Source organism: Entelurus aequoreus, linkage group LG28 (genome assembly GCF_033978785.1).
Source record: "Entelurus aequoreus isolate RoL-2023_Sb linkage group LG28, RoL_Eaeq_v1.1, whole genome shotgun sequence".
In the NCBI taxonomy this organism is placed as follows: domain Eukaryota; kingdom Metazoa; phylum Chordata; class Actinopteri; order Syngnathiformes; family Syngnathidae; genus Entelurus; species Entelurus aequoreus.
The window spans coordinates 11,870,400-11,883,769 of NC_084758.1; the positions used below are offsets into that span (position 1 = coordinate 11,870,400).

At 35.4% G+C, this 13,370-nt stretch overlaps 1 pseudogene; it reads left to right on the forward strand.

The window, feature by feature from the left end:
* Positions 1-13,370, forward strand: part of LOC133644940 (transmembrane anterior posterior transformation protein 1 homolog) — an 81,172-nt pseudogene that overhangs the window by 23,061 nt on the left and 44,741 nt on the right.

Consider the following 13,370-nt stretch of genomic DNA (forward strand, 5'->3'; position numbering starts at 1 on the left):
CATGTGTGATGGTATGGGGGTGTATTATTGCCCAAGACATGGGTAACTTACACATCTGTGAAGGCACCATTAATGCTGAAAGGTACATACAGGTTTTGGAGCAACATATGTTGCCATCCAAGCAATGTTACCATGGACGCCCCTGCTTATTTCAGCAAGACAACGCCAAGCCACGTGTTACATCGACGTGGCTTCATAGTAAAAGAGTGCGGGTACTAGACTGGCCTGCCTGTAGTCCAGACCTGTCTCCCATTGAAAATGTGTGGCGCATTATGAAGCCTAAAATAGCACAAGGGAGACCCCCGGACTGTTGAACAACTTAAGCTGTACATCAAGCAAGAATGGGAACGAATTCCACCTGAGAAGCTTCAAAAATGTGTCTCCTCAGTTCCCAAACCTTTACTGAGTGTTGTTAAAAGGAAAGTCCATGTAACACAGTGGTGAACATGCCCGTTCCCAACTACTTTGGCACGTGTTGCAGCCATGAAATTCTAAGTTAATTATTATTTGCAAAAAAAAAATTAAGTTTATGAGTTTGAACATCAAATATGTTGTCTTTGTAGTGCATTCAACTGAATATGGGTTGAAAAGGATTTGCAAATCATTGTATTCTGTTTATATTTACATCTAACACAATTTCCCAACTCGTATGGAAACGGGGTTTGTTTATTCAAAAAAATGTATTTACAAAAATCACATAACCTTAAATAATATAATGAAAGACAATACAGCAACTCCAACTCAAGCCCAGCATTACAATACTTAGATCGACATTTACAAAGCAGTTGAAAAGACATACACAAATACAATACTAAAAAAAGGAAAACCATTAGCGTATGAAAATAATAAACATTAATCAATGATAATATCAATAATGTGTTTAATGTTTTTTTTGATTGATTACTAAAAAAAGTGCAAAAAAAGTTTTGTTTTTTATAATGTTTTGTTTAAAATAATTCCAGTTTTAAATTGATTCTAGAAAAATATTTGATTGAGAATCAGAATTTTAAAAAATTGTGATTTGGATGTGAATTGATTTTTTTTTGGCAAGCCTACAAAATAACACTTAACACGATTAAAAACATTTTAAACATATTTTTCTTATATAAAAACGTACATTATAAAGCAACATTTAAAAAAAAAACGTTGTTTTTTTCTAAATCTGAAAAATTTGATTTTTTTTCAATTTCATAAACATGAGTAAACAGTTAATTTCACTTTTGGTAAAGAAAGCTTTACATATGATAAAAATGAATATTATTTATACATAAATCCACTTTATTGTTATGAATATTTACAGTAGAGATGTGACTTGTACAACAACTCCCGATTGAATTTGATTCCGATTCTAATAGTGATAATTTAATTCATAATCGATATTTGATTCAATTGATTCTCGATTCAGATTGTTTCTTGCAATATATTATTTGATATAGAAACGATAATAAAAACTTTTCAAAACAGGTTACAGCTCCTCCTGGCTGCTGACGTATGACTTACATGCAGCTAGTAAGCTGGAGATAGCCTCAAAAACGTCATTTTAAAAATGTATTCCTAACAGATTGTATATTTTTTCAATACATTTTTGAAAATTATGAATTGATTTTGAATTGGTATGAATGAGATTGGTGACTGTCACTCAGATGCAAATCAAGGTTTTTCAGCAACCCTAATATACAGTATGTATAATATATAATATTTCAAATTTAATATACATGATGTACAATGTCAAAAATAATATTTTCAAAATACTGTATATTGTTTGTTGTATAACAAACGTACATATTGATCTTCCTATATCAAGTAAGGGTGTCCCAAACTGATATTGATATCAGGTATCTGCAAAATAACAAATTGTGATGATATCAGCTGCATACTGTTTTTATTACTGGTTATATGATGCTTATTTTTAGCATTAATACTGACAAAATGTATTTGCTTTTAGACTAATTGTATCACCTCTTACATTATTTTATTTATAGCATCTCCAGTTTTTTATTAAAAAAATGTTTACGATACATTACAAAAATGGTAATTTTTATTATGTTTTTTTTTAACTTCCTTTTATTGTGGCTTAGAAAATGCAATGTAATGATGTGACAATAATAATAATAATAATAATAATAATACATCTTAATCAATGAATGTAAATGTGTGATACATGCAGTCCTGCAGCGTGTTTACTTGTGTAAAGCTTGACGTCCAGTTAACATCTAAATGTCCTTCAATAAACACACACGGTTGATGTTTTCTTCTACAAAAGGTAAACATTAGGCTACTGTTAGCTAGCAGCTACACAACAGCTAGGCACACAATAGCACACAAGCTCGACATTAGTAACAAGTGTCCTTAATTAAACAATATTGCAGTGTAAAACCACACATTTGTCAATATAAAAAAGTATCACATAATTATAGTTGCATATTACCTACACATACAAAGTCTCTTAGGCGAGGTGTATTAAAAAAGGATCCGGTAACAAACGTGTCATTCAACTTACTGCTTCATGAGCTTCACTTAATGAATTAGCATAAGTCCATTCCAAGCAGTTAATAATAAATAGGTTAGTGTTTTTCATACCTACCATTGTTCTCTGTTTGACTACCGTATTTTTCGGACCATAGCGCGCACCAGATTATAAGGCGCACTGCCGATGAGCGTCTATTCAGGTCTTTTTTCATTCACCGGATTATAAGGCGCATTAAAGGAGTCATATTATTATGATTTTTTTTCTAAATGTAAAAGACTTCTTTGTGGTCTACATCAGTGGTCCCCAACCACCGGGCCGATTGGTACCGGGCCGCACAAGAAATTAAAAAAAAAAAATAATAATACATTTTTATTTTTTTATTTTTATGAAATCAACATAAAAAACACAATATATACATTATATATCAATATAGATCAATACAGTCTGCAGGGATACAGTCCGTAAGCACACATGGTTGTATTTATTTATGTAAAAAAATACCAAAAAAAAAAAAAACATTTTTTTTTTTTTAAATACCCCCCCCCCACCACCACCGGTCCGTGGGACAAATTTTCAAGCGTTGACCGGTCCGCAGCTACAAAAAGGTTGGGGACCACTGGTCTACATAACATATAATGGTGGTTCTTTGGTCAAAATGTTGCATGGATGATGTTTTACACATCATCTTCAAGTCGCTTTCTGACAGTTTCTTCTTCAGTGTACGGTCTTATTTACGTGGCAATAAAACTATTCTGATTCGACAGCGTCTTCTCCCCGTCATCTTTGTTGTAGCGGTGTAGCGTGCAAGGACGGGAGTGTCAAAAGATGGCGCTAACTGTTTTAATGACATTCAGACTTTACTTCAATCAATAACGGAGCAGCATCTCCTCATCCGTGGCTCACTAGTGCAACAACAACGCCCGGAACGTGTCCCGTGAAAAAACGTCCGACCGGAACTCTCTAATAACTAAAGTTCCTTGGGTGACGAATGTAAACTCACTACACCGGTATGTTTTAGCGCTTTCATGGCGAGTTTACTGACATATATAAGTAAGAACATTACGCTACTTTATATTAGAAATGGCAACAGTGGAGGATGAATGACTAAAGTTCCTTGGGTGAATAATGTAAACTCACTACACCGGTATGTTTTAGCGCTTTCATGGCGGGTTTACTGACATATATAAGTAAGAACTTTACACTACTTTATATTAGAAATGGCAACCGTGGAGGATGAATGTCACATAACAAGAAGATAGAGAAATAGAAAAAGCTTATGACTACGGTGTTCGCACGGACTACAAAGGCGGATGCACGCACATTTTCAGGACTAATGCACATCCCAAATACACATCAGCAGGTACCAGAAGGTAAGAAAAGTTGGTTGTGCATATTATTTGAAACAAAACGCCGGATAATATGTCTGCTAATAGGTGCCATTTTGCGGTCCTTATACAAACACCATAATAATACTCCGATGTTTAATGCGCCGACAATCCATCAAGCGGTGCGGCTTCATAACTTACCAAAGTCCTACTTAAAACATTTTGACAAATTTGTGAGCGCTGTGTGTAATGTTCTATGATCTCAATAGAACATTTAAAGCTTTTGTGTTGTTTACTGCATCATATTGCAGTCTACACGTATCTCTTATGTGTGACTGCCATCATATTGCAGTCTACACGTATCTCTTATGTGTGACTGCCATCATATTGTAGTGTACACGTATCTCTTATGTGTGACTGCCATCATATTGCAGTCTACACGTATCTCTTATGTGTGACTGCCATCATATTGCAGTCTACACGTATCTCTTATGTGTGACTGCCATCATATTGCAGACTACACGTATCTCTTATGTGTGACTGCCATCATATTGCAGTCTACACGTATCTCTTATGTGTGACTGCCATCATATTGTAGTCTACACGTATCTCTTATGTGTGACTGCCATCATATTGCAGTCTACACGTATCTCTTATGTGTGACTGCCATCATATTGCAGTCTACATGTATCTCTTATGTGTGACTGCCGTCATATTGCAGTCTACACGTATCTCTTATGTGTGACTGCCTTAATATTGCAGTCTACACGTATCTCTTATGTGTGACTGCCATCATATTGTAGTCTACACGTATCTCTTATGTGTGACTGCCATCATATTGCAGTCTACACGTATCTCTTATGTGTGACTGCCTTAATATTGCAGTCTACACGTATCTCTTAAGTGTGTGACTGCCATCATATTGCAGTCTACACGTATCTCTTATGTGTGACTGACGACATATTGCAGTCTACACGTATCTCTTATGTGTGACTGCCATCATATTGCAGTCTACATGTATCTCTTGTGTGACTGCCATCATATTGCAGTCTACACCTATCTCTTATGTGTGACAGCCATCATATCGCAGTCTACACGTATTTCTTATGTGTGACTGCCATCATATCGCAGTCTACACGTATCTCTTATGTGTGACTGCCATCATATTGCAGTCTACACGTATATCTTATGTGTGACTGCCATCATATTGCAGTCTACACCTATCTCTTGTGTGCGACTGCCATCATATTGCAGTCTACACCTATCTCTTGTGTGACTGCCATCATATTGCAGTCTACATGTATCTCTTATGTGTGACTGCCATAATATTGCAGTCTACATGTATCTCTTATGTGTGACTGCCATCATATTGCAGTCTACATGTATATGTTATGAGTGACTGCCTTAATATTGCAGTCTACATGTATCTCTTATGTGTGACTGCCATCATATTGCAGTCTACACGTATCTCTTATGTGTGACTGCCATCATATTGCAGTCTACACGTATCTCTTATGTGTGACTGCCATCATATTGCAGTCTACACGTATCTCTTATGTGTGACTGCCATCATATTTCAGTCTACACATATCTCTTATGTGTGACTGCCATCTACTGGTCACACTTGTCATTACACCATGTACCAAATAAAATTGCTTCTAGGTCGGCAAGCACAACGAGAATCATTCCGTACATTAGGCGCACCGGGTTATAAGGCGCACTGTCGATTTTTGAGAAAATGAAAGGATTTTAAGTGCGCCTTATAGTCCGAAAAATACGGTACTTTTACTTGATCAAACTTTTTTTTCACATTGCACACCACAATGTAATCAAAGTATATATCCGTGTCAATATCAAATCGTATCTATATCGATAGCAGCCAATACTCAAGGCTCCAATATCGGTGTTGTATCATAAGTTAAAAAAAGTTGTATCGGGACACACCTACTATAAACACACCACTGCGCGCTGTCCCGTTTCTGATTGTGGCTCCTCCCCCTGCAGGGCACGCACATGCCCCTTCTGCAGAAGAAGCAGGTAATCCTCCCAGTTTTAATATTCACGCCCATCACATCCACATCTCCATCATGTCCCCTAGACGTTCAGCTGCCTCATCACGGTCCACCTTGTTGGTTAGTCCTCCATCACATGTGGACGTTAAACACGCTGAAGGAAGGTTTGCTGAATGTGCCATCCGTGCATGCTTGTCTTCATTACAATTCCTGAACAACCCAAAAGCTGCCAGTTAAAAATTGTGTGCGTTTTAAAAGTTCACAAGAGTAGCCGTGACTGAAAAGGACACACTCTTAAAGGCCTACTGAAATGAATTTTTTTTATTTAAACGGGGATAGCAGATCTATTCTATGTGTCATACTTGATCATTTCGCGATATTGCCATATTTTTGCTGAAAGGATTTAGTATAGAACAACGACGATAAAGATTGCAACTTTTGGTATCTGATAAAAAAAAGGCTTGCACCTACCGGAAGTAGCGTGACGTAGTCAGTTGAACATATACGCAAAGTTCCCTATTGTTTACAATGATGGCCGCATGAAGTGAGAGAGATTCGGACCGAGAAAGCGACAATTTCCCCATTAATTTGAGCGAGGATGAAAGATTTGTGGATGAGTAAAGTGCAAGTGAAGGACTAGTGGGGAGTTGAAGCTATTCAGATAGGGAAGATGCTGTGAGAGCCGGGGGTGACCTGATATTCAGCTGGGAATGACTACAACAGTAAATAAACACAAGACATATATATACTCTATTAGCCACAACACAACCAGGCTTATATTTAATATGCCACAAATTAATCCTGCATAAAAACACCTGCGTGTTTGTTATGCTAGCTCCTAGCTCCTCTGCTAGCTCCTAGCTCCATAGAACACGCCAATACAATTCAAACACCTGATCAACACACACAATCACTCAGCCCAAAAGACCGTTTACCTAACCCAAGGTTCATAAAGCTTATATATTTTTAAAAAGTTACGTACGTGACGCGCACATACGGTCAAGTTATCGAATGTTTAGCAGCCAAGGCTGCATACTCACGGTACCTGATATTCAGCTGGGAATGACTACAACAGTAAATAAACACAAGACATATATATACTCTATTAGCCACAACACAACCAGGCTTATATTTAATATGCCACAAATTAATCCTGCATAATAACACCTGCGTGTTTGTTATGCTAGCTCCTAGCTCCTCTGCTAGCTCCTAGCTCCATAGAACACGCCAATACAATTCAAACACCCGATCAACACACACAATCACTCAGCCCAAAAGACCGTTCACCTAACCCAAGGTTCATAAAGCTTATATATTTTTAAAAAGTTACGTACGTGACGCGCACTTACGGTACGGTACGTGTTATGCTAGCTCCTAGCTCCTCTGCTAGCTCCTAGCTCCATAGAACACGCCAATACAATTCAAACACATGATCAACACACACAATCACTCAGCCCAAAAGACCGTTCACCTAACCCAAGGTTCATAAAGCTTATATATTTTAAAAAAGTTACGTACATACGCAAAAAAAAGCCAAAGCTGCATACTCACAGTAGCACGTCTGCGTCTTTGTCATCCAAATCAAAGTAATCCTGGTAAGAGTCTGTGTTGTCCCAGTTCTCTACAGGCGTCTGTGTATCCAAATCAAAAGTCCTCCTGGTTAGAGTCTCTGTTATCCGAGTTCTTCCATCTTGACTGCATCTTTCGGGAATGTAAACAAAGAAGCGCCGGCTGTGTACTGTTGTGGCTGACTACGTTCGAAAAATACGTCCATTTCGCACCGACAACTTTCTTCTTTGCTTGCTTGGCTTCCTTCTCCATAATGCAATGAACATGATTGAAACAGATTCACGAACACAGATGTCCAGAATACTGTGGAATTATGAAATGAAAACAGAGCTTTTTCGTACCGGCTTCAATGTGGAAGGCATACCCGTGTTCGTCGGGCTACGTCACGCGCATACGTCATCCTCAGAGGCGTTTCGAACCGGAAGTTTAGCGGCAAATTTAAAATGTCACTTTATAAGTTAACCCGGCCGTATTGGCATGTGTTATAATGTTAAGATTTCATCATTGATATATAAACTATCAGACTGCGTGGTCGGTAGTAGTGGCTTTCAGTAGGCCTTTAAAGGGGAAATGAACTTTAATATATGCATGATGTTAGTATATATGTCATGTAGTAACATTCATAATAACATGTAATATATACATGATGATGTATGTATATATGTAATGTAGTAACATTCATAATAACATGTAATATATACATGATGTAAGTATATATGTAATGTAGTAAAATGTATAATAACATGTAATATATACATGATGTAAGTATATATGTAATGTAGTAAAATGTATAATACCATGTAATATATACATGATGTAAGTATATATGTAATGTAGTAACATTCATAATACCATGTACAATATAGATGATGTAAGTATATATGTCATGTAGTAACTTTCATAATAACATGTAATATATACATGATGTAAGTATATATGTAACGTAGTAACATTTATAATAACATGTAATATATACATGATTAAGTATATATGTAATGCAGTAACATTCATAATAATATGTAATATATACATGATGTAAGTATATATGTAATGTAGTAAAATGTATAATAACATGTAATATATACATGATGTAAGTATATATGTAATGTAGTAAAATGTATAATACCATGTAATATATACATGATGTAAGTATATATGTAATGTAGTAACATTCATAATACCATGTACAATATAGATGATGTAAGTATATATGTCATGTAGTAACTTTCATAATAACATGTAATATATACATGATGTAAGTATATATGTAACGTAGTAACATTTATAATAACATGTAATATATACATGATTAAGTATATATGTAATGCAGTAACATTCATAATAATATGTAATATATACATGATGTAAGTATATATGTAATGTAGTAACATTTATAATAACATGTAATATATACATGATTAAGTATATATGTAATGCAGTAACATTCATAATAATATGTAATATATACATGATTAAGTATATATGTAATGCAGTAACATTCATAATAGCATGTAATATATACATGATTAAGTATATATGTCATGTAGTAACATTCATAATAATATGTAATATATACATGATGTAAGTATATATGTAATGTAGTAACATTTATAATAACATGTAATATATACATGATTAAGTATATATGTCATGTAGTAACATTCATAATAATATGTAATATATACATGATGTAAGTATATATGTAATGTAGTAACATTCATAATAACATGTAATATATACATGATGTAAGTATATATGTAATGTAGTAACATTCATAATAACATGTAATATATACATGATGTAAGTATATAGGTCATGTAGTAACATTCATAATAACATGTAATATATACATGATGATGTAAGTATATATGTCATGTAGTAATATTCATAATAACATGTAATACTACTCACATATTTAGCTAATTTTAAGCATATGGCGGTGTATTTATTTCACAGACACATTCGCTATTTCCTTTGATAAAAACAACACATACTACTTTGGGACAATTGATGATCCACATAAGGAGGATGATCTACAATTTTTAAAAGCTGTGTGCTAAACAGATCCAGCTTTAGTGAAACACTAAGCATCATGTAGCAGTATTGCTAAGCTCTAAACAAGATGTACAATCTATGAACATAATAAGATAATCACTTACAGTACAATGTCTGCTCTCATCAGGATGTCGGCTCATGGGATATTTATATATTTCAGTACGAGACTTATGTTCTTTGTTTAAATTCCTCATAAGAGAAGATGAGCACAAGCACGTGTCTTTTCATCCTTTCTTGTCTTTGGGTCCGAATTGAATTTCAAATTGACCAACTTTGGTTTATGACCACGACTTTCTTCTATACAAGTGAGGTGCATGATTTATAATCTAGCACACACGCTTACCAACTCAAAGACAATTCAGCAGCTCAATTTGTCAATAGCTGCATAAGCTATTTACCGCTCTGTGATCAAAGCGCCGCTAAAAGTAGTTCCTCTGTGTTAGCTCCTTTGATAACAGTGTCACTGATATTTGGTTACTATGCAGAAATGTAATTGAGTATTGTTGGTGCTTTTTGGACGTTTTTAGTTGGTTTCATGGGGGGGATATTTGACTCCTGTTATGCCTGGTTCACACCAACGGCGCTTGCCGCGCTTTAAAGCGGCAAGCAAAGCGCCGTCATTTTTGTCAATTTTTCCACGAATATCCCGATCTCCGAAGTAATGTTATGCTTTGATACGCTCTGATACAAATTAGTTGCCGCTTTGGGGGGACGAATTACCGTTCCTCGCGATTTGATGCCGCTTTGATCCCGCTTTGATATGCTTTAAATCACGCTTTGATACGTTTTATTACGCTTTATTGAACTTTATTATGCTTTGATGCGATCCTGACGCTTTAAATCAGGCTCTGACACGATTATCAAGCTCTGTTGTGCATTGGAATGAATGTGTCATGAACATTATGAACATTAATTTGTAATAATGACTTTGAAATGTGATATTGTTATGTAATTATGTGCGATTTGGAAGATGCTGTGATTATTATTTTGTGAATTTGATGAATAAATTGCGTGCGCACACATAATATAATAATAAAGAGAAATATGATAAACAAATAAGTAAAACATTTTTTAAAAAAACTCAGTATACTAAGTTTTCCCCACATTTTTTTAGATTTATCTATTTATTTGATTTCTCTTTTTGTTTTATTATATACAGGATAAAACACATAATGTAATACAAGAGAGAAATATGATAAACAAATAAGTAAAAAAAAAAAAGTGAAAAACTCAATATACTGTTTTCCACACATTTTTTATATTCATTTATTTTTTCAATTTCTCTTTTTTTTCTGTTATATTATGTTTATTATTTATTATCTATTATGTTTTATATTCATTTATTTTTTCAATTTCTCTTTTTTTCCCGTTATATTATGTTTATTATTTATTATTTATTATGTTTTATATTCATTTATTTTTTCAATTTCTCTTTTTTTCCCCCGTTATATTATGTTTATTATTTATTATTTATTATGTTTTATATTCATTTGTTTTTTTAATTTCTCTTTTTTTCCCCGTTATATTATGTTTATTATTTATTATTTATTAGGTTTTATATCTTCATTTCTTTTATTTCTTTGTCATCTTAATAAATATCTATCTTTCATTTCTTATGCTAGTTGACAATAAAAGGTATTTCTTTTATTTTTTATATTCAATGTCACTAGTCAATATCACAGTCACTTCCTATTTGTAGTTGTAGACTGGGGTCCGCACTTTGAACCAAGATCTGTTAAGCTTTCCTACGCTTTGAGTCAAGCTTTGCTGAGCTTTGTCAGGCTTTGTCAGGCTTTGATACGCTCTTGGCGCTTTATTCCATCCTTGACAGAGCGCCGAATTTTTTTAAACCGTTTAAAATTTTTTCCGAACTTGCCGCATGTCCTGCTTCACTATAAGCTTTCTCACGATCCATTACGACCCTCACGCTTTAATCAGGCTTTGTTACGCTTTAACGCCGCTTTAAAGCGCCGTCAAAGCGCCGTTGGTGTGAACCTAGCATAAGCTACATTGTTAAGTACAAGTTGTATATTACAAATTAAAATGCATAAAAATTTTCTTGTCTCACATAGGGATTGTGAATGATAGATAGAACTAAAAACAAACTGTAGAGTGATTTTTGCTCGATGGTTCTGCTCAATTTACTACGTTTCTATCTGATCTCTACCTTTGTCTTCTTCTCGCCTTTTAACCATAAGGTTATTATCCATATTATTGTCCGTGTTTTCGCATTGCCAAATAGTGATCACATCGCCATGTGATGTTTTGTCATCATATTACGGTTGTGTGATTAAAATGGTCAAACGTACAAATGTGTGTTTTTCATGTGTTGCTGAGGCATGCAACTTACTGCTCCCTGCTTTTCCCTGTCACAGCAAATGTTCACAAAAAGGCAGCCCTACATATTTGTTCCTTGCTGCAGCCACCATTCAGTATAAAAATGTACATGCCCAGAGGAGACGTGTGGTTTTTTGTATTATTATTGTTATTATGCTGCTCTTGCCTGCAAGATACAGCACACTGGCTTGTAAATATTCCTGTCAAAATACTCCCTTACTGGTGCTAATTTGGAAACCTTTTACACCAGATACACCAGCACAATCTAATCCTGCCATGACAAAGATGTCACTGATAATATTAGTGTAGCAATATGTTTATTTATGGAGTAAAATATAACTCCGTGTAGCTCAAAGTGGTATTTTAGAAAGAGCTGTCAGTATGATGCCACAATGTTGTACACCAATGCAAACCTCAATAATATTTGTACATTTTCTGTAAGAGCACATTGTCATGGTTTTGGCACGTGGTTTTACTTTTGCACCACTGCCATTCAGTAATGGAATATACATCTGATATACAAACCCCAAAAGCAGTGAAGTTGTCACGTTGTGTAGTTGGTAAATAAAAAAGAGAATACGATGATTTGCAAATCCTTTTCAACTTATATTCAATTGAATAGACTGCAAAGACAAGATATTTCATGTTCACACTGAGAAACGTCTTTTTTTTTGCAAATAATCCTGAACTTAGAATTTAATGGCAGCAACACATTGCAAAAAAATTGTCACAGGGGCATTTTTACCACTGTGTTACATGGCCTTTCCTTTTAACAACACTCAGTAAAGGTTTGGGAACTGAGGAGACACATTTTTGAAGTGGAATTATTTCCCATTCGTGCTTGATGTACAGCTTAAGTTGTTCAACAGTCTCCCTTCTCATATTTTAGGCTTCATATTGCACCACGCATTTTCAATGGGAGACAGGTCTGGCCTACAGGCAGGCCAGTCTAGTACCAGCACTCTTTTACTATGAAGCCACGCTGTTGTAACACGTTGCTTGGCATTGTCTTGCTGAAATAAGCAGGGGCGTCCATGATAACGTTGCTTGGATGGCAACATATGTTGCTCCAAAAGCTGTATGTACCTTTCAGCATTAATGGTGCCTTCACAGATGTGTAAGTTACCCATGTCTTGGGCACGAATACACCCCCATACCATCACACATGCTGCCTTTTACACTTTGCACCTAGAACATCCCGGATGGTTCTTTACCTCTTTGGTCTGGAAGACACGACGTCCACAGTTTCCAAAAACTCTTTCAAATGTGGACTCGTCAGACCACAGAACACTTCTCCACTTTGCATCAGTCCATCTTAGATGAGCTCGGGCCCAGCAAAGACGGCAACGTTTCTGGATGTTGTTGATAATTGGCTTTCACTTTGCATAGTAGAGTATTAACTTGCACTTACAGATGTAGCGACCAACTGTAGTTACAGACAGTGTTTTTCTGAAGTGTTCCTGAGCCCATGTGGTGATATCCTTTACACCTCTTTTTGATGCAGTACCGCTTGAGGGATCGAAAGTCACGGGTATTCAGTGTTGGTTTTCGGACTTGCCGCGTACCTGCAGTGATGTCTCCAGATTCTCTGAACCTTTTGAT